This window comes from Nomascus leucogenys, chromosome 16 (assembly GCF_006542625.1).
Source record: "Nomascus leucogenys isolate Asia chromosome 16, Asia_NLE_v1, whole genome shotgun sequence".
Classification (NCBI taxonomy): domain Eukaryota; kingdom Metazoa; phylum Chordata; class Mammalia; order Primates; family Hylobatidae; genus Nomascus; species Nomascus leucogenys.
In genome coordinates, this window is record NC_044396.1 from 59,179,221 (window position 1) to 59,202,902 (window position 23,682).

A 23,682-nucleotide genomic window follows, 5' to 3' on the forward strand; every position below is an offset into this window, starting at 1 on the left:
CAAAATAAAATTTAACCTTGTGCTGACAGTTCAAAATCTATTGATTAACTAATGCATTTTGGAATCAAAACGTTGCAAAATGTGGGGTTATTGGACAAAAAACCTTAAAGACATGTTTTGCATGGTTTGTAAACATGCTGTCAATGATGGATAGTGATTCCATTAACTTAGATTGGGAATAAGACATTTAATAGACAACTCCAATGGCCCAGTCGTGGAGGAGTTTAAATATGAATTATGTATTAGGAACACAATTATACAATGCTAAATTTCCCAAGTATAATAATTATTCCTAGGAGATACATGCTGAAGTATTTAGGGTAAAATTTCAAGATGTTTACGTTGAACTCTCAAATGATCCTGAAAAAATACATACCATAAATATTAGTCAATGTGGCAAATTAACAATTGATGAATCTAGGTGAAGGTATTTGAATATTCATACTATTTTAGCAATCTTTCTGAAGACTTAATTTTCAAAATACAAAGGGAAAAGGGGAGGTAGAACTGGTAAAAGATAAAAATAGGAGTGATAAGCATGAAAGATGTGAACCAGATTCAAGCGATGGTAATGAAGACAGCGATTTGTGTCTGAAAAGCTGAGAAACAGCTTAAAGAGGAGGGACAATTTGGAAGAAAGTATTTGAAGATTGATATGGTAAAGAAGGAAAGGTGAACTGGCAAGGAAGACAGCTGTAAAAAATTGCTACAATAGCCCGGGAGAAGACTCAACTAGTGCTTGAAAGCAGGTGAGTTTGTTAAAGGGGGACTGTACCAAAACCAATTCTAAAAACCGTTTTAGTTTTTGAGAAGTTGGAGGCAAAACATCCTTTGCTGTTTTTCATTACAGACTTCTTATTTCTATTATTTGACACAGTTTAATAGTTAATAGTTTCTTTCAGAGATGATTGATTCCTCTTTTTAGTAGCAGTAATACAATAATAATAATTAACATCTATGAGTACTTGCTATCTTTGAAGGGCTAGGCAATGAGCTTTGGCTACATAACAGGTTTAATTCTTGCAAAAATCCTGTAAGAGGATGGTAATCTTATCGATAGTCCAACTTTACCAAAAAGAAACTAGAGAGATTTAATTACATGCCTAAGGTCACTCAGCTTGGAGGCTCCAGACTCCGAAGCCTGTGCTCTGAAACATACGATTCTTATTTTGTTGGAGAAATATTAAAATCCCACAGAGTATTGCCAACTCCTCATTAATTAAAACAATCACAATTTCAATGGCTTATTCATTTTCAGAATTACTGTAAACTTAAGCTTAATGCAGTAGGCTTATAGGCTGCCCTCCTTTACAACTCTTTTCTAATTTGAAGCATTTTGTAAATTTGATTTTTTTTAAGAGGAGACCTAACTCTGATTATGGAAAAGCCTAATTGAAACATGAATAAAAGAACAGCCTATAAGAGATTACAGATAAATATTTTTGAAATGGGAAACAGATACCTTGATTAGTACTTCCATGGCGTGGTACTTTCCATGAGTTCAGCAGAAATATATCAAGAGGTTAAAAATGATTAGTAATGAAAAAAATCAGGGCCAAACTTGTCTGCTGGTTGAGTAAACTTACATGTTTTCACCAACTTTTTCTTCAATTTCTTACATGAAACCACAGGTCACCTGCTCAATCAATTAGGCCTTATTCCAGGATTCTAGAAATGGTCAGACTAGGAGGCAGGCAATGAGTGAAATGATAAATTAGCCACCGGTAACAGATGGACCAGATGAAATGGCATGAACAAGTGAGGAGGGTGAGGATTCTTCAGAGATCCTCCCTCAGAGAGACCCAGGAGACTGACAGTTGTATTGGCCTGACAATGAATAATGAATTAAAAGTATATATTTGGTTTAAATGTTGTGTTTCACAGAACAAATAAAATTTATCAACTAAGTTCATAACTTAAAAAATTTTAAATGGTGCAGCCACTTTGGAAAAGAGCCTGGCGGTTCCTCAAAAGGTTAAACATAGAATTACTATATGATTTAGCAATTGCATTCTTAGGTATATACCCAAAGAGACATGAAAGTATATTCCCACGCAAAACCTTATACACAAATGTTCATAGAAGCATTGTTTAGAATAGTCAAAAAGTGAAAGCAACTTAAAAGTCCATCACCTGATGAATAAACGTTAAAATATAGTATATCTTAAATGAAATAAAACCAAATGAACTATTGGTGCAGGCTACAGCATGGCTGAACCTTAAACATTGTGCTCACTTAAAGAAGCCAGGCACACAAGGCCACATGACCCCATTTACATGAAATGCCCACAGCAGGCAAATCCAGAGAGAGAGAGAATAGTGGTTTCCTAAGGCGAGAAGAAGCAGGAGTTGGGGGATGAAAGTTAAACGATATGGGTTTCTTCTGAGGGTGATGAAAGTGTTCCAAAAGTGATTGTAGTGATGGTTGCACAATGGAATTACTAAAAAAGTATTAAATTGTATACTTTAAATAGGTATACTATATATGAAAAATCTCAATAAATCTGTTACAAGAAACCAATTTGGCTAAACAGAGAAACGTTTTTGTTTTGTTTTTAAATAAGAATCATTTCTTTTGCCTTCTACTTTTCTGCTACTGGTGGCTTTTCAAGGATGCAAAGATGAAGCCTTCATATCCGTTAGTTTTGAGCCAAATTTATCTCATAGTAGTAGGTGGTAGGAAAAAAAAGTTGTATATGCATAGCATATGTCATATATGGTTGGAGAACAGCATGAACTAATATAGAAAAGATAAAACTTGCATTCAGAAAAACTGGGGTTGAGGCTTGCCCCTGCTAATCACTGTCTGTTTAACCCTGAATAGGTAACTCATCTCTGTGAATCTGTTTGCTGGTTTGTACAATTTGACTGAATAACAACTACCACCTTACATAATTATAGATCGATAAAAATAATAGGTTCATTTATCTATTCAAAGCTGTGGTAGGGGATATACTGGCTTGTTGACTTCCAGAGAGGCTGACGGAAGTTAGCCAAGACACTCAGAGCAGGTGAGAACATCACATGATTCAGATTAGGAAGTTAAGGAAATACCTCTTAGGAGAGATGATCCCTCAGCTGATTCTTGAACAGGGAGGATTTCAGCAGGTGAGAAAGCATGGTGGTGGGGTTGGTACCTGGAAAAGGAGAAGCTAGATGAAGGCTCAGAGGTGCATCTGAGGGGAGTGTTGAAGGCATTTTATTTAGTCAGAATTTGAGCTGTAGCTAACTGTGCTCCTCAAACCATTATCATTAGCATCACATGGAACTTCTTAGGGTTACAATTTGTCAGCTCCCACCAGAAACCTAATGAGTCAGATTCTGAGGCTAAGGCTCAGCAATCTACAGTCTAACAAACCCTCCAAGTGACTGGGATACACAGTCAAGCTAAAGAACTATTGGATTAAAACATTGGGTACCATGGCAAGAGATGTGTCTACACTAATTGAATATTTATAGAGTTTACAAAGACAATCTTATATGTGGAATTATACACTTTAAGGTATCTGCCACTTTAGGCTATTTATTTGAAAACAGAAAAGGTTCAAGATAAAGTTTATTATTTAGATAGATTATTATTTTGATAAGTTGTGTAAATATATACCTTTTTGTAACATTAGGCCATATTATACCTTCTTTTGTATTTTGTTTTTGCTAGCTTATTATTTTGAGCATTTCCTCATGGATTTTGAATTCTATCAATCAGTTCTAAAAACTCATGGAAAATATTTTTAATGACTGCAAAGTATTTCATCATGTGGATAGGCCATAATTTAATTTACTATTTCTTATGTTGGATTTTTTAAATTGTTTCCTTAACTTTTATAAATACTACAATGATGAAAAACATTTGCATAGACATTTTTCTACATCTGGTTTCCTATAGTAGATTCCTAGAAATAAAGTTATTAAGTACCTACTCTGTTTATCTGTGTCCCTACTTATTATGGTAAAATACCCATCTCCTCTGGCTACAAGACTGGCATGTGTCCCAGACTGGGCCAATTATGATACCCATTCTTTTCACGACACAAACACATTCAGGAGCAGTTATGTGACCCAGACAGGGCCAATCAGCTTATTGATTGCATATTGCAAGGCAATCATACCCCACCTTCCCACCCCCCCTCACCCTAGAGAATGTGAAAAAACCTAACTGTGGGAGGAAGTAGTGAAATTAATTTGATGAGAGAAACAGAGAGGCAAGGAACATCCAAATCTTCAATGCTTTCTAGCTTCACTTTTTCAAAACAAAAGCACTTAAAAAATACTGTGTCAAGCTGGATTTAATATTTGACTAATACATTAGGCCTTGAAGAATATTAGGGCTCTTGCATTAAATCTATACATTAGCTTGAGAACACTGAACACATTTAGTATTTGGCCTTCCTACTTGGAAGCAGATCATATTTCTCTAATTATATGGATTTTCTTTTATAACATGCATTAAGATTTTGTAATTTTCTCCATATATGAACATACTTTTCATAAAGTATATTCTTAGGCATGCCATTTTTGTTGTTTTTTAAACAATGAGCTTTTTAAATTTGATCTCTATTGCTGCTGTAGCAAATTACTACAGACTTAGTGGTTTAAAACAACACAAATTTATTATCTTACGGTTATGGAGGTCAGAAGTCCAAAAGGGGCCTCACTAGCGTAAGAGCAAGATGTCGGCAGGGCTGTGTTCCTTCTGGAGGCTCTAAGGAAGAAAATAGTTCATTGCCTTTTATAGTTCCCAGATGCTGACCCCCCTTCGATCTTCAAAGCCAGCAATGTCCAGTTGAGCTCTTCTCACGATATCATCTCTCTGGTTCTGATTCCTCTCCCTCCTTCTCTATTTAAGAATTTATGTAAATTTACATTAGGCCCACCTGAATAATCTGCTTGTTTTAAGGTCAGCTAATCAGCAACCTTAATTCACCCTTGCCATGTAACCTAATACATTCACAGGTTGCAGAGATTAGGATGTGGACTTTTGAGGTAGCATTATTCCTCCTACCACACACTTCATTATACATTTATATTTTCTACTTTATATATACATACAAATACACTTTTCTTTTTTTGCTTTCACAGGAAAACTCCTCAATTGTGTCCCTACATTCTTTTGTGACACTATCTCTCCGATGTATTGTCATAATGCTTTCATTCCCATAATTCTACTAGAAACTTAGTTGAAGGTTATCAATTACCCACACTGTGCCAAACCTGAAGGTCAACAGAGAGTTCTCATCTGGGTAGGTTTACTGACATTCATGAAATCTGAATGTCTTTGCACAATGAAAGTTTTTTTCTTGCTCACACCACTGTTGGATGAAGGTTGGAGTAGGAGTGCTGCTCCACGCCACCACCTTATGACCAAGTCCTTTCCCAGCAATGGCTTCATCATCCCCTAGAGCCCTAGAGTCATCCCCTGGATTCTTGGCATACAGCTGGCAGATGAGGGAAGAGAAAAAAGAAGAAAATGGTGCAAGGTTTACTATTTACAAAGGGGTTAGTGTTAAAAATGATGCACAATATAGCTGCTACATTCCACTGGGCCTAATTCGGTGTCATTGCCACACCTAACTGGTAAACATAATGGAAATTGAATCTAGCTCTATGGCCAGGAGGATAGGAAAATGGGAGCACATACCACTGTCGCTGCCACATTAACCAGTCACATGCATTTGATGCAGTTGGTTACTCCCTTTCTAATCCTCCACTATCTCCCTGAGACCAACCCAGGTAGTTCCTGTAAAGCTCAGCCAGTTTCAGAGCCAATATAATTTGCACTAAATTTAGGACATTTGTGATGATTTAGTTCTGTAGAGGCCTCTTATTTTCTCTCCCCAAACTTCTCCTTCATCTTATTTTCCATTCTTTATTAGTGCTCTGTTCTTCCTTACTCTTGAGTGTTTTTTTACTTCTCCCCTGACTATGACGTTTTGTCATTTTCTACACATTCTTTGATATTTATATTCCATAGTGAACAATCTCCTTCCTCACTAATTCATTTAAATAATTTTCTACTTTGATAAAATAATTTAAATCTGAACATTTCTCTGCAAACTTCTCAGTGGATGATATTTTCCCTTAATTCACATCAAAAGGGAAATCCGCCTAAAAGAAAGACTTGGCTTTCTTTTTTAGCAATAATTTTACTTGTTTTTTCAAGCCCAAATCCTCAGTAATTTGTTTTAAGCTTTAGCTATATAAAATTTAATCTGCCATTACTACTAATAACATTAATAATCATGTTAGCATTTGTTGATCTATTTGCCAGGCACTAAAATGAGTATATAGGTTCATTTAATCCACAAAACAATAACTTATTTTCCCCTACTTTCAAAGAAAAGCTATCTCTCTGCTTTTAGCAAGTAAAATTTCATTTGTTTAACCTCATAATAATTATCTGAGGGTGTTTTCTGATTCTTTATTTTTCTTGACTTTCTACAACATTTGATCCTATTGAAAACCTCTTTCTATAATGATATTAGCTAATACGTATCGTGCCAACTGTGGGCTGAATTGTTAAGTGCCTTATGAGAAGTGAGATATTTAATACTCCAAAACATTGGTATTTTGTGCCCCCATTTTAGAGATGAGGAAATGGAGGCACAGAAGTATTTAAGAACTTGCCTATGATCACATGGTTTCACAAATAGATGAACAAGACCCCAGATGGTGACCTAGAGTCAACAGGAGGATCTCAGTCCCTGTAAGTATACAGTTTTCCTATCATGGCCTATTTGCACCTGCCCTGGACTCTCCTGTATACTGATTACTATGCTAAAGTTCTTCTTCCTCTTCTTAACATCCATTATCTTTGTCTATTGATAATTTCCTGTGCTGTAGATTTCATTTTATAAAATAATAATTTATTAGAATTAGAAATAAGGGAAGGGTTTTTTGTGTGTTACTTTAAAAATAATTGTGTCCTTTAAGACAATAATCTCATTTTTTATAGTATCAAAAAGAATAAAATACCTAGGAATAAATTTACCCAAAAAAGTGACAGATCTGTATAATAAAAACTGTGTAATATTGATGAAAGAAATTGAGAAAGACACAAATAAATGTCAAGATATCCCATGTTTATAGATGAGGAGACTTAATATTGTTAAAATGCCCATACTACTCAAAATAATATACAGATTTGACACAATCCTTATCAAAATTGCAACGACATTTCTCACAAAACAGACAAATGGTTCTAAAATTCATAGAACCACAAAAGACACAAAACAGGCAAAAAAAAAGTCTCGAGTAAAAAACAAAATTGAAGCCATTACACTTCCTAATTAGAAATTATATGAAAAAGTTATAGTAGTCAAAACAGTATGATACTAGCATAAGAACAGACACATAGAGCAATGGAACAAAATAGAGAATGCAGAATAAATGCAAGCATATATGATCAACTAATTTTCAACAAGGCTGTCAAGAGGACACAATAAATGGTGCTGGGAAAACTGGATATCCACCTGTAAAAGAATGAAGCTGGACTCTTATTTTACACTGCACACAAAAATCAACTCAAAATAGATTAAATACCTAAATGTAAGACCCGAAACTGTAAGACTCCTAGAAGAAAAGATACAGAAAATATGGTCTTGGAAATGATTTTATTTATTTTTATTTTTATTTATTTTTCTTTTTTCCTTTTTTTGTTATATTTTAAGTTCTGGGGTACATGTGCAGAATGTACAGTTTTGTTACATAGGTACACACATGCGGTGGTGGTTTGCTATACCCATCAACCCGTCACCTACATTAGGTATTTCTCCCAATGTTATCCCTCCCCTAGGTTCCCACCCCCAACAGGCCCCAGTGTGTGATGTTCTCCTCCCTGTGTCCATGTGTTCTCATTGTTCAGTTCCCACTTATGAGTGAGAACATGTGGTGTTTGGTTTTCTATTCTTGTGATAGCTTGCAGAGAATGATGGTTTCCAGCTTCATCCACGTCCCTGCAAAAGACATGAGCTTATCCTTTTTTATGGCTGCATAGTATTCCACAGTGTATATGTGCCACATTTTCTTAATCCAGTCCATTATTGATGGACATTTGGATTGGGTCCACGTCTTTGCTATTGTGAATAGTGCTGCAATAAACATACATGTCCATATGTTTTTATAGTAGAATGATTTATAATCCTTTGGGTATATACCCAGCAATGGGATCACTGGGTCAAATGGTATTTATAGTTCTAGATCCTTGAGGAATCGCCACACTGTCTTCCACAATGGTTGAACTAAATTACACTCCCACCAACAATGTAAAAGCATTCCTATTTCTCCACATCCTCTCCAGCATCTGTTGTTTCCTGACTTTTTAATGATGGCCATTCTAACTGGCATGAGATGGTATGTCATTGTGCGTTTGGTTTGCATTTCTCTAATGACCAGTGATGATGAGCACTTTTTCATATGTCTGTTGGCTGCATAAATGTCTTCTTTTGAAAAGTGTCTGTTCATATCCTTTGCCCACTTTTTGATGGGGTTGTTTTTTTCCTGTAAATTTGTTTAAGTTCCTTGTAGATTCTGGATATCAGCCCTTTGTCAGATGAGTAGGTTGCAAAACTTTCCTCCCATTCTGTAGGTTGCCTGCTCACTCGGATGATAGTTTCTTTTGCTGTGCAGAAGCTCTTTAGTTTAATTAGATCCCAATTGTCAATTTTGATTTTTGTTGCCATTGCTTTTGGTGTCTTAGACCTGAAATCTCTGCCCATGCCTATGTCCTGAATGTTATTGCCCAGATTTTCTTCTAGGAATTTTATGGTCCTAGGTATTACGTTTAAGTCTTTGATCCATCTTGAGTTGATAAGGTGTAAGGAAGGGGTCCAGTTTCAATTTTCTGCATATGGATAGCCAGTTTTCCCAACACCATTTATTAAATAGTGAATCTTTTCCCCATTGCTTGTTTGTGTCAGGTTTGTCAAAGATCAGATGGTTGTAGAAGTGTGGTGTTATTTCTGAGGCCTCTGTTCTGCTCCATTGGTCTATATATCTGTTTTGGTACCAGTACCATGCTGTTTTGGTCACTGTAGCCTTGTAGTGTAATTTGAAGTCAGGTAGCCTGATGCCTGCAGCTTTGTTCTTCTTGCCCAGGATTGCCTTGGCTATGTGTGCTGTTTTTTGGTTCCATATGAAGTTTAAAGTAGTTTTTTCCAATTCTGTGAAGAAAGTCACTGGTAGCTTGATGGGGATAGCATTAAACCTATAAATTACTTTGGGCATTATGGCCATTTCCCAATATCGATTCTTCCTATCCATAAGCATGGAATATCTTTCCATTTGTTTGTGTCCTCCCTTATATCCTTGAGCAGTGGTTTGTAGTTCTCCTTGAAGAGGTCCTTCATATCCCTTGTAGTTGTATTCCTAGGTAATTTATTCTCTTAGTAGCAATTGTGAATGGGAGTGCACTCATAATTTGGTTCTCTGTTGGTCTGTTATTGGTGTATAGGAATGCTTGTGATTTTTGCACAATGATTTTGTATCCTGAGACTTTCCTGAAGTTGCTTATCAGTTTAAGGAGATTTGGAGCTGAGACGATGGGGTTTTCTAAAAATACAATCATGTCATCTGCAACCAGAGACAATTTGACTTCCTTTCTTCCTGTTTAAATACCCTTTATTTCCTTCTCTTGCCTGATTGCCCTGGCCAGAACTTCCAATACTATGTTGAATAGGAGTGGTGAGAGAGGGCATCCTTGTCTTGTGCCAGTTTTCAAAGGGAATGCTTCCCATTTTTGCCCTTTCAGTATGATATTGGCTGTAGGTTTGTCATAAATAGCTCTTAGTATTTTGACATAACGTTCCATTGATACCTAGTTTATTGAGAGTTTTTAGCATGAAGTGCTGTTGAATTTTGTCAAAGGCCTTTTCTGCATCTATTGAGATAATCATGTGGTTTTTGTCATTGGTTCTGTTTATGTGATGGATTATGCTTGTTGATTTGTGTATGTTGAACCAGCCTTGCATCCCAGGGATGAAGCTGATTTGATCGTGATGGATAAACTTTTTGATGTGCTGCTGGATTCGGGTTGCCAGTATTTTATTAAGGATTTTCGCATCGATGTTCATCAGGGATGTTGGCCTGGAATTTTCTTTTTTGTTGTGTCAGGATGATGCTGGCCTCATAAAATGAGTTAGGGAGGATTCCCTCTGTTCTATTGTTTGGAATAGTTTCAGAAGGAATGGTACCAGCTCCTCTTTGTAACTCTGGTAGAATTCGGCCGCGAATCCGTCTGGTCCTGGACTTTTTTGGGTTGGTAGGCTATTTATTACTGCCTCAATTTCAGAACTTGCTATTGGTTTATTCAGGGATTGGACTTCCTCCTGGTTTAGACTTGGGAGGGTGTATGTTTCCAGGAATTTATCAGTTTCTTCTAGATTTTCTAGTTTATTTGTGTAGAGGTGTTTATAGTATTCTCTGATGATAGTTTGTATTTCTGTGGGATCAGTGGTGATATCCCCTATATCATTTTTTATTGCATCTATTTGATTCTTCTCCCTTGTCTTCTTTATTAGTCTGACTAGCAGTCTATCTCTTTCGTTGATCATTTCAAAAAACCAGCTCCCGGATTCATTGATTTTTTGAAGGGTTTTTTGTGTTTGTATCTCCTTCAGTTCTGCTCTGATCTTAGTTATTTCTTGTCTTCTGCTAGATTTTGAGTTTGTTTGCTATTGCTTCTCTAGTTCTTTTAATTTTGATGTTAGGGTGTCTATTTTAGACGTTTCCTGCTTTCTCTTGTGGGCAGTTAGTGTTATTAATTTCCCTCTACACACTGCTTTAAATGTGTCCCAGAGATTCTGGTATATTGTGTCTTCATTCTAATTGGTTTCAGGAACATCTTTATTTCTGCCTTCATTTCACTATTTACCCAGTAGTCTTTCAGGGGCAGGTTGTTCAGTTTCCATGGAGTTGTGCAGTTTTGAGTGATTTTCTTAATCCTGAGTTCTAATTTGATTGCACTGTGCTCTGAGAGACTGTTATGATTTCTGTTCTTTTGCATTTGCTGAGGAGTGTTTTACTTCCAATTTTGTGGTCAATTTTCTGTTTGCTTGGTAGATCTTCCTCCATCCCTTTATTTTGAGCCTATGTGTGTCTCTGCACATGAGATGGGTCCCCTGAATACAGCACACTGATAGGTCTTGACTCTTTATCCAATTTGCCAGTCTGTAAATATTAATTGGGGCATTTAGCTCTCATTTACATTTAAGGTTAATATTGTTATGTGTGACTTTGATCCTATCATTATGATGCTATCTGGTTGTTTTGCCCGTTAGTTGATGCAGTTTCTTCATTGTCAATGTTCTTTACAATTTGGCATGTTTTTGCAGCTGGTACCAGTTGTTCTTATCCATGTTTAGTGCTTCCTTCAGGAGCTCTTGTAAGGCAGGCCCAGTGGTGACAAAATCTCTCAGCATTTGCTTGTCTGTAAACGATTTTATTTCTCCTTCATGTGTGAAGCTTGGTTTGGCTGGATATAAAATTCTGGGTTGAAAATTCTTTTCTTTAAGGATGTTGAATATTGGCCCCCACTCTCTTCTGGCTTGTACGGTTTCTGCAGGGAGATCCACTGTTAGTTTGATGGGCTTCCCTTTGTGGGTAACCTGACCTTTCTCTCTGGCTGCCCTTAACATTTTTTCCTTCATTTCAACATTGGTGAATCTGACGATTACATGTCTTGGGGTTGCCTTCTCGAGGAGTATCTTTGTGGTGTTCTCTGTATTTCCTGAATTTGAATGTTGGCCTTTCTTGCTAGGTTGGGGAAGTTCTTTTGGATTATATCACGAAGAGCGTTTTCCAACTTGGTTCCATTCTCCTCATCACTTTCAGGTACACCAATCAAATGTAGATTTGGTTTTTTCACATAGTCCCATATTTCTTGGAGGCTTTGTTTGTTCCTTTTTATTCTTTTTTCTCTAATCTTGTCTTCTCTCTTTATTTCATTAAGTTGATCTTCAATTGCTGAGATCCTTTCTTCTGCTTGATGGATTCAGCTATTGATACTTGTGTATGCTTCATTAAGTTCTTGTGCTGTGTTTTTCAGCTCCATCAGGTCATTTATATTCTTCTCTACACTGATTATTCTAGTTAGCAATTCGTCTAAACTTTTTCAAAGCTTCCTTGCATTGGGTTAGAACCTGCTCCTTTAGCTCAGAGGAGTTTGTTATTACTCACCTTCTGAAGCCTACTTCTTTCACTTCGTCAAACTCATTCTCTGTCCAGTTTTGTTCCCTTGCTGGTGAGGAGTTGTGATCTTTGGAGGAGAAGAGGCATTCTGGATTTTGGAATTCTCAGCCTTTTTGTGCTGGTTTCTCCCCATCTTTGTGGATTTATCTATCTTTGGTCTTTGATGTTGGTGACCTTTGGATGGGGTCTTTGAGTGGATGTGCTACTCCTTTCTGTTTGTTAGTTTTCCTTTTAACAGTCCGGCCCCTCTGCTGCCGATCTGCTGGAGTTTGATGGAGGTCCACTCCAGACCCTGTTTGCCTGGGTATCACCAGCAGAGGATGCAGAACAGCAAAGATTGCTGCCTGTTCTTTCCTCTGGAAGCTTCATCCCAGAGGGGAACCAGCCAGATGCCAGCCAGAGCTCTCCTGTATGAGGTGTCTGTTGGCCCCTAATGGGAGGTGTCTCACAGTCAGGACATACAGGGGTCAGGGACCCACTTAAGGAGGCAGTCTGACCCTTAGCAGAGCTCGAACACTGTGCTGGGAGGTCTGCTGCTCTCTTCAGAGCCATCAGTCAGGGACATTAAGTCTGCTGTAAATCCCGGAATGGGGCTGCTGCCTTTTTTTCAGAGATGTCCTGCCCAGAGAAGAGAAATCTGGCAGTCTGGCCACAGCAGCCTTGCTGAGCTGCAGTGGGCTCCGCCCAGTTCGACATTCCCAATGGCTTTGTTTACACTGTGAGTGTAAAACCACCTACTCAAGCCTCAGCAATGGTGGATGCCCCTCCCCCCACCAAGCTGGAGCATCCCAGGTGGATCTCAGACTGCTGCTGTGCTGTCAGTGATAATTTCAAGCCAGTAGATCTTAGTTTCCTGGGCTCCGTGGGGGTGGGACCCGCTGAGCCAGACCACTTGGCTCCCTGGTTCAGCACCCCTTTCCAGGGGAGAGAACGGTTCTGTCTCGCGGGCATTCCAGGCACCACTGGGGTATTGAAAAAAAAAAGAACTCCTGCAGCTAGTTCAGTGTCTGCCCAAATGGCCACCCAGTTTTGTGCTTGAAACCCAGGGCCCTAGTGGGGTAGGCACCAGAGGGGATCTCCTGGTTTGCATGTTGTGAAGACCGTGGGACAAGCACAGCATCTGTGCCAGAGATCCTCAGGCTCAGTCCCTCACGGCTTCCCTGGGGTAGGGGAGAAAATTCCCTGACCTCTTGCACTTCCCAGGTGATGCGACACCCTACCCTGCTTCGGCTCACCCTCCATGGGCTGCACCCATTGTCCAGCCAGTCCCAATGAGATGAACTGGGTACCTCAGTTGGAAATGCAGAAATCACCCGCCTTCTGTGTTGATCTTGCTAGGAGCTGCAGACTGGAGCTGTTCCTATTCGGCCATCTTGCCAGCAATCGATTGTTTTTTTAATATGACACCAAAAGCTCAGGTAACTAAAGCACAAATAAAGGATTAGGACTGTATCAAACTAAAAAGCTGTTGTCCAGCAAAACATGCAATCAATACAATCAAAAGGCAGCCTATAGACTGGGAGAAAATATTTGCAATCTATATCTGATAAGTGTTTCAGAGTATGTAAGGAACTCTAACAACTTAATAGCAAAAACTCAAAATGACATAATTTAAAAATTGGCAAAAGACGTGAATAGACATTTTTCCAAAGACAATATAAAAATGGCCAACAGTTACATAAAAAGATGCTCATCATCACTAATTATCAGGGAAGTGCATATCAAAGCCACAATGAGGTATCACTTCACTCCTGTTAGATTGGCTATTATCAAAGCAGCCAGAGATAACAAATTCTGGTGAGAGTGAAGGGACAAGAGAACACTTGTACCTTGTTGGTGGTAATGTAAATTGGTACAGCTGTTATGGAAAACAGTATGGAGGTTCTTCATACTGTTCATCAAATTAAAAATAAAACTGCCATATGACTCTGGATATATATGCAAAGCACCTCAAAGATATCTGCCCTTGTATGTTCATTGTAGCATTTTTCACAATAGTGGAAACATGGAAACAACCCATGTGTCCACTGACAAATGAATAAAGAAAATGTGAGATATCACACACACACACACACACACACACACACACAATGTGATACATACACACATATATGCATACACAGTGAAATGTTATTCAGCCTTTTAAAAGAAGGAAATTCTGCCATTTGCAACATTCTGGGTGAAACTGGAAGAGGTTATGCTAAGTGAAATAAGCCAGAAACAGAAATAAAAAATACTGCATGATCTTACTTATATGTGGAGTCCATAAAAAAGTGGAATGCATAGAAACAGAGGGTTAGAATGGAGCCTACTAAGGGAGGGAGAGGGGGAGAAAATTGGGAGATGTTGACAAAAAGGTACAAACTTTAAGACATGTAGGCGGAATAACTCTAGAGATCTAATGTACACCATGATGACTAGAATTTCCCATGGAAGGTGATAGATAGGATAAATTTCTTGACTGTAGTAATCATTTCACTACGTGTATATATATCGAAACATCCTGTTGTACACCTTAAACATTTATAATTAAAACAGAAAAAGTAGACATATATAAAAGAAAACTAATTGTGTTCATATGTATATATTTTCCTTCCAAATTTTTAGAATTTCTAAGGTAAAATTAGAATTATGGTTTGATTTTCATGAGGTCATCTATCAGCTATTTTTAAAAGTCTGTACTTTCAGTCATTTATTAAAATTTTGCTTAATAAGATACAATTTGGGTATTTAAGAATCAAATACAAATTCAGCGTTTTTCACTTCTATAGATGTCTATTTATGATAGGAAGCAATGATAGTAACTTTTGAGAAAGATTTTAAGTTCAAAGTTCAATAAGCATGATAAATATATAAGCATGATAACATAGGCATGATAAATAAAGAGAGAATTAGAGAGCTTCATGTGTATACCCCATATCTGGATGAGTTTACTATCCATGAATTGATGGCATAGTCCTTAGCAGGCAACAGGCAATAAGAACAAATATTGTCTCATATCCTTCTTGACTAAATAAAACTCTTGTGGTAAACTGTGTAGTCATGAGATTATACACAAGTCATTGTAAATGAAGTGGAATAAAATAAGCTGTGGGGTAACTTAATCCAGAAAATCTCCTGGCTTTTCTCCGAACCATGATCAACAAATTCTGGTAATTATAATTTAGGCAATTCATGTGCTTAGATGAAAACTAATAAAGAAATATTTCCCAGTTTCATTGCATTGTTAGAAAAAAGTTTCCATGTTTATTAACAGTATAAGAAAATTTAAAAGACTGAAGATATATTGATGTTTCTATTAATAACATATTCTAAAAATACTTATTAGGCTTTCATTATAAGAAATGTAGGTGCATTCTTATTTGAACACCAAAGTTGACCTCAACCCAATGACACTTGTCAACTTTGAAAGTGAAGAGTGTAAAAATGCCTGGATTTCCGTGGTGATTTAACTGACCCTTTTCATCAGTTCTTATTCTTGTGGATTTGTAGCTCAAAGAAAGGTCCATAGTTTAGCCCATTACAAAGTACTATATGCTCCAACCCATGTGAACTGCACCAAACGTTTACCTAGCTGTAGTGGATTTCTTTTGCATCCTAAAGAAACCTCAGATACTTAGTTAATGTTTCCTACATTTTGATTTGATTTTTTTCTTCTAGTTTTCCTGATGTATGATCTACATCTCCATATGTTTCTATTTTGTCAACACAAGCTATAAAAAGACAAGCAAAATTAAGGGTAGAATAAAATCAATTATCCAAATAATACAAATCAAGATAATTTCACCTTCAATCTGCAACTTGTTATTAACAAAAGTTTGATCTTCCTATTTTTTTCCCTCAGAGTATTTTTAAATCAAGTCAAAGTGTTGGTCACCAGAGTATAATACTATAATAATATCATCAACAACATATCAAATTCTTGTATGCTTTTTATTCTACTCTTTCTACCTATAGATGGTTATGTTTGCATAAGTTTGGGTTAGGTCATGTAATATTTGTATAGATTTTTAAAATTATCTAAATTTAATTCACCAGTGGTTGAAAAAGTACCATGAGATCTTGCTTTGTAGTCTTAACTGTAGCACGTAAATCTGTTGTGCAGACCATAACAGCAGTAATGTAATGAAGATACTTGCTAGCATCAGTCATGATGGCATGGAATTAGAAGGGAGTGGCTCATTTGGGCAACATACTTCCCTTGGGTCTGAAGCTGATTGATATAAGGCTTATAGCTAATAGGTCTTATCGCCTTCAATGACAGAATTGGCTAGAGGCCCAGACAAAGATCATTTCATTGGATGAATGATTATTAATTCTAAAGATAATATAAATCAAAGGATTTAAAAATGGGGCTGTTATATTCATCACAACTGGAATCTTTGACAAATTTAACAGCTCCCATCTTGCCAGCACAGGCAGACTGACCCACGTTAATGCTGTGTAGGATTTCAATAGAAGAAAAGGTTCAGGCTAACAGGATCACCAACCTCTGTGGCTCAGACTCCTGGCAAGGTCGATGTAACATAATCTGGGAGCCACCAGATGTCGTACATACATTGTTCATTATTTGATTTCTCCAAGTACATGTAGTAAGTGCTGGGAAGAGAAAGAATTGCTGCAGCTGTTAAGAAGATTCTGTCCAGAGCAGTGTTGAGTTTACTGATAAAATTAACTTCCTCTAACATTGTACATGCAGTTTAGAAAAGAACTGTTACCTCATTCATGGGAAACATTTTAGTTAACTTGAAATGTACTAATTATTTTTATGATGGTTTAATTTCCGTGAACATACTGTTTATATTTTAAATTGCCTCTCAGTTGACTTTGTTTTTTATTCATTCAGTCAACAAACCCTGATTGAGTGTTTTCTATTTAACCATCACTTGTTAGGTGCTGGAGATACAAAGGTAAATAAGATTTTCCATGTCCTCAAGGATCATACAGTTCAGGCAGTGAGTTAGAGAGAAATAAGCCAACGAACAGAGCACAGTTATGATGTGGTCCTAAGTTATGTTCTCAGAAAGCAGATACTGAGATGGAGTTTGGGGTGCAAGATGTTTATTAGGGTTAAACACCTGTGAAAAGATGGGGGTGGAAATAGAAATGGGCAGGGAGGAAAGTTAAAATGTGCTGCAGGTCTGCCAAAGCACTGGGCAACATGGTGGGACCTCTGGGGCAAGTATTGCCCACTAGAGCTGTCCCATGTCAGCCTGGGCCTTTAAATCTTTGTCTCACTCAGTGGCTAGATGTGGGCTGCCCTAGGAAGGCATGACCTTGGGTGAGGCTGAGGTCACTCTTTGTAGCTGAGGCAGACCCTGAAGGTGACATTTGAAGGCTGCCTCATGACCACACTTCCTGTAAGCTCAGAAGCAAGTCCTTTCTTATAGGGAATTTTGGGTAGTGCATTACAGTATAGATCACATACACATAGGATGCTATGAAACCCTAGAGGAAGATTACAAAGCAGCCTCAGGGAGTAGATCATAGATAGTGAATCCACAATGAATCTTAAAAATAACAATAATAATAGTTAAGATTTATTGGATTATTACCTATGCCAAGTATAATACTAAATCCTTGACATGGATTATCTCATTTAATATTTCCCACAAACCTAGGAGATAGATAAGTAACCACCATTCTCAGGTTACAAATGAAGCTATAGCAGTTTAAAGATTAAGCAACTTGTCAAAGTTTACACAGTTGGATTCAGTCCTAGGCTCTAATGGCTTCAAGACCCATTGCATAAAGATATGAACTGTCTAGCAAAGTTCTTGACATAGAGTGCAAATGTAATAAATATTTGGTGAAGGAAGATGAAGGGAAAGGAGGGAAGGAGAGGGGTTGAGGGAAGAAGGAAGAAAAATAAGAAGGAAAGAAGTTACCTTTAAATAACTGCAAGAAGATGGATATGGTCAGATGGGTGACTCCCAAGCCCTATTAAGATGCTCTCAAATTTTTCATTAAAAAATTGAACGAGTATTAAGCATGTTGTTTGTGTTCTCTGTATGAGAAGATACTCCTTCTGAGATTATTTCCTCCCATCTTCTGTTTTTTAAAGATATATACGTGATTAATCTTCTCCAATACATCAGAATTATTCTATTACATTGGTATTGTTTACAGAGGTCTTTGCAGCTTATCAAACTACCTAATTGTCTTAGGGACCACATGATTCCTGGCTCAAAAAGATTGTCATCATTCCTTCAGCATTATAATAGGGTGTCTACTGGATTGACTTCCTAGAATTTGATGGTCAGGTAATTCCACCTTCTACTTTTGTGATTCTTTTCCAGCGTTCTCCCTTTCTATATATTTTATATTCATCCATCTATCTTATCTGCCATCCAGCAGCACTTGTCTTTTGTTCATTAACTAAGTCCAATGGACATGTGTTTCTGTAAGCCACAAGCCCAATTTCAGAAATATTAGAATAGCTAGGTTCTTGGCCATTCTGTTTTGCCTTAAACATAAAATGTTGTTAAGGGTTATTTAAAAGACTACATATGATGCTACTTATGATACCAGTGTCAGCCTATTGGTACTTTTAAGTTCCTATAAGACTTTGTCTTTCAATCTCATATAAGGGTTTGAAGGTCTTGTTGATTACATATTCTACTTCCTGTCTGTATTTTAACTTATGTAGCCCTATTTTAAAGCCCATTCTTCATGGTTTCTGGAGCCGAGAACAGTACCACCTATAAATAGAGCCTTGTATTTACAGACACCATAACAGAAAAAGAATGATAAAATAGAAGAGGTGGGTGACACTATAATTCCTTTTTACATGAGTTTGGAAGAGATGGCAAGTCAGAAAAATCAATTCAGATGATAGGCCTCTGGAACCCAGACTTCCAGCAGTGCTTCAAACTACCAACAGAAATCCAATTTTTTTACTTTATAAGAATCTATAAAATATAAAGTCATAGAAGCTGAGACATCTCTGATCAGCAAATGCTATAGCCCCAGTCAAGACCTTGTGGATGTTCTATTTTCTTCTGAATACGAGTGACCTGGACTGGTACCAGAATGATGTCCTGGGCCAGGACATTTGGGATGATATGGGAAACAAGACCAGAATAAGGAGTGTTGAAGGAAGCATGTGCTTAGCATCAAATCCAAGGTTTAGTGAGTGTTAGTAGAGAAGAAAGAGGGGATCAAGTACAGATATCAAAATGGTGTTGACCAGGAAAGAGGGAGGAGATGGGTTGAAAAGTTCAGGACATAGTTGGTTAATAAAGGCAAGATTTGGGGAGTGTCTCCCATCTAGTTCAAGTTGGCTTAACCACACGTGCAGTTAGTAGTGGCTGTGGAGAGTGGTACTGTTGATGGCAATATGGGGAGTTGGAGATGAAGGGAGCTATGTGATCTCAGAAGGAACATTTTACTCATTTTTTGTTTTTTTGTCTGAGGCTAGTCCTGAGTCTTACATATACTTATATATGTTAGATATAACAGTGATTTCCAAAGTACCTTTTACTTGATCAGTGGGCAAAATCCTGTATGAAGCCCCAGTACATAAAAAATAGAAGGAATAAGTTCTACTGTTCTATAGCACAGTAGAGTGGCTATATTGAACAATTATTTGTTGTATATATCAAAATAGTTGAAAGAAATGACTTGAAATGTTCCCAACACAAATAGATGATAAATGTTTTGAAGTGATGGATATCCTAAATACTCTGATTTGATCATTATGTATTTGTATACATCTATCAAAATATATATACCTCATAAATATATATAATTATCATGTATCAATTTAAAAAAATAACAGAGCTTCCCTGGTTGAAGTAGGTGGCAGTTTGTACCAATGGGGGACCTTAAGAAGGAGCTGTTAGGAGTTTCTACAAGTTTAATGGTGTTTGAGAGGATACATGGGATGAAGGCACAGCCCTTGATTTAAATTAAAATATAGAATATTTTTGTATGGATATTTTGTATGTGTTAATAGTTGAATGTGTAGTTATTTTACACTTAAAGTCATTTTAGTTTAATGTAATTAACTAAATTTAACTTTTGGTATTATTAGGTCATTTATGTTATAATACATAGATTGAAAGTAACTCTAAATCCAGACTGCCTGGGATTTTGTTCCATTTACATCACTTACCTTGAACAAATTCCCTATTCTTTCTGTGTTTCAGTTTTCTCACTAGTAAAGCTGCATCTACCTTATAGATACTATCATGAGGATTAAACAAATTAACACATTTAAAACAGTTAGAATGGTCCCTGGTATATGGTATGTGTTATATCAATATTTTTTATTTTGTCATTAATTTTGTGTACCTTCCATTTGCAAACAGATTGCATACTTCTTGGAATCAGAGGCATTATTTATGTCTCTTTTTATCTTGACTGATTGGAATACTGTTTAGCATGTAGTTCAGGAAAGTAATGAATTAATTAACCAACTATGAAGTGAGTAATTAGTCTCATACAAAAGCACCCTTAGGGGTTGAAAGCATAATAATGAATAAAACAGTGCTTTTGAAAAACTTGCAGATTAATGACCTAAATTAAGTAAATCAAGGAAAATATAATTAAATGCAATTAATTAAACATAATTTAATGTTAAATAATTTGGTAAAATATCTGTCCTAGAGGTATGACAAAAAATTTTTTAGGAGAGCAGATACTTAGGTTGATTTTCTTTTCCTTTGGTAACAGCATCTGGAATTGTATTTGAGTTAAAATTTGAAGGGTGCATTATTAGAGTTTCCTAGTTCTAAAAGTGACAGACATTGTGCCCAAAGGGATAAATGCATATAAAGGCATAGAGGCAAAATGAAAAACCACCCACAACAGGATGTTTGAAAATGGCAAATAGGCCTTTGGATCCTGAAGGAGGGAGATGATGTGACTTAGGCAAGACATAATGGTAAGCAGGAACCCGAATGCAGAAAGCCAAGTATGCCATTTAAGATTCAGGACTTAATCCTGTAGGAATTGGGTAACTGAAGGTTTCTGTGAATAAATATTTGTGGATACTGACGATGTCTATTCTGGATTAGACAACACTGTGAAGCTCCCTTTGGGGTTTTGGGGTCTTTATATGCACATTTTTTTTTAAAAATGAAAAACTAAAAATAAAGAACTTTGCTCTTTAGTGGTTCCAACTAAGCATCCTTGAAGGCCACTCCAAATAACAGAGAGAGTATGCATTTTGAACTATTCACTTTTCCAGGTTTAATTTGGAAATCATGTTTTTCTGTAGAGAAATTAGATTTTTCTTTTTAAATAGTAAAATGCCAGAATCGTAATTGTGGGAAGTTTTCACTTGGACAGAAACTATACTGTTCGTAGTGTACTGTAATTTTGTAGAAGGAATAACAAGAGCAGAACTTGGCCTTAACATATCCTTTCTTTACATTTATGAGGATGAGAATTGTCAAAGTATATAAGGTAGCCTATGTGAGACTCTGCTTATGAAGAGACTCATATAGTCTCTTCCTTTTGTACCTTTCTTTCTTTATCTTTAGCACTGGTTTATGTTTTTATTGTTTCATTAGATATTTTATGCCCTTAGGTTTCTTTTTTTATGCTTAACCCATAGTAAATATTCAGCAATAGTGGTTACATAAGTGAATAACATACTCTTACATTCCATACCAACTAACATAAAATCCATGACAAATAATACATTTATCAATTACATATGGAAATAAAATATCTTACCAAATCTCCATCCCTTGAATATTATGATTATAGAGGAACAGGAAGTCTTCCATCTTGAGATCACCTGAAAGCCTTTCTTGTCCTTCTTGCTGCTTTCAATGCTAATGATCTCACAGCCCTTCTGGGACCCATGCTCCTGGACCCTGGAAATAGGTCACTTTCTCAAAGTTGACCTCTAACAGGTAACATGTTCTGATTAATAGGAAAGCAAAAGAAAGAAAACAAAATAAAACCTCTACTTTTGTCAGGGCATCAACATTTTCCAACTAAGAATATTACCTTATGTCGAAAAGCATATGGTTTTCAGAATTAGATCTGGGTTCAGAATTGGGCTCTAATTTTTATGTGACCAAGCTTGTGAACTTGGGCAATTTACTTTCCCAGCCACAAAAATGAGGACTAGTAATATCTACCTCCCAGAGTTGTTTTGAAGATTAAAGAGAAAAAAAAAATATGGGAGCTATAGGCATAGTGAACATTGTCTGTTACAAGTAGAAGGCATCCAGTAGACCCTGTCTGTATACCCAGACCACCACTTTATCCACCTCCTGACTTCTGAAAGCCTCTCCTTTTCTGGAGATCTGAATCATGAAACTTGCCTAGAAATAGTATTGTAAATAATAGTCAGGTGATTGGTCTATGACAGATTACATTTAGAATTATGATAGACCTTTCCTGTATAAGAAGCACTTTTTCCTGTGGTTCTGTTGTTGAGGTAGCCCTATTCACTCCACTCATCAATTACAAGAGCAGTCATAACCTCCAGATCCAATCAATCAGAGTATTTCTCCCTTTAGCTAAAGAGATTGGTTAAGGGATGGACAAGTGGCATGTAATCTCAGTCAGAACAGTTCTTCTCTAGCTTTTCGCCATAAGTATTAGTGAAACTATTACTCTCCATTGGGCTTGATAAGTTGGCAGGATATAGGTCAGCCATCTTGCCTACCACATAAAAGAGAATTGTCTGAAGGAGAGAGACTCATGTAGCATTATTTCACTACAGATATTCCAGTAGCCATTTTTATTCCTAGCCTTCACCATTTTATTCTTCATCTGTTTTGAGATGGGTTTCTGTTATTTGCAAAGAAAAGAATTCTGAAAATACACATCTTGGCTTCTGGAAGAAAATACTTTGATTATGAAGATTTTAAAGAACTATCAATCAGGTTTTTTTGCACATTTGCAGTTGTCTAAAGACAACTGTATTTTGGAAAGCATATATATATAATATTTAATATTTTTCAATTTTTACATTCCTAGTATTCATAGCTAGACTGAGATTTGTAAAGTGGGATTAAGAGTTGCTTGCATCAAGAGAAACATGTTTGTATGGGAGCTGCATGGCTAGTTCTCATGCTCAAATGCACCTCAGCAGCAGAAGAGGCCACTTGGCTTAAGAATCCCAAGAAAAGTCAACACCAGCACCAAAAACGAAACCATAGACATGCTGAGGATATTCAAAGGTGTTAATCAGGGAAAGTGCTTGACTAAGCTGCTGGATTACAAGCCCCTGACAGCTCCTCTAGAATCTCTGAAATATCTGCAGTGTGGTACTCTACACCTCACCACTCTCTGGTGACAAGGGATATACTACAATCAAGGTGAAGATATAAAGGGAAGTATCTTTCTTAAAAAAAATCAAGAAAAATGACAGTTTACATTGACATATGGTACTAAACGCTTATTTCCCCAAAGGTATAAAATACAGAAACACAGTCTTCTTGGAGACTCATGATCACCTATAAGCATGCTAGTAAATCATCTGGTGTTCATTTAGTCATCTATCTAGCAGATATTTATTGGATTCTCAATGAG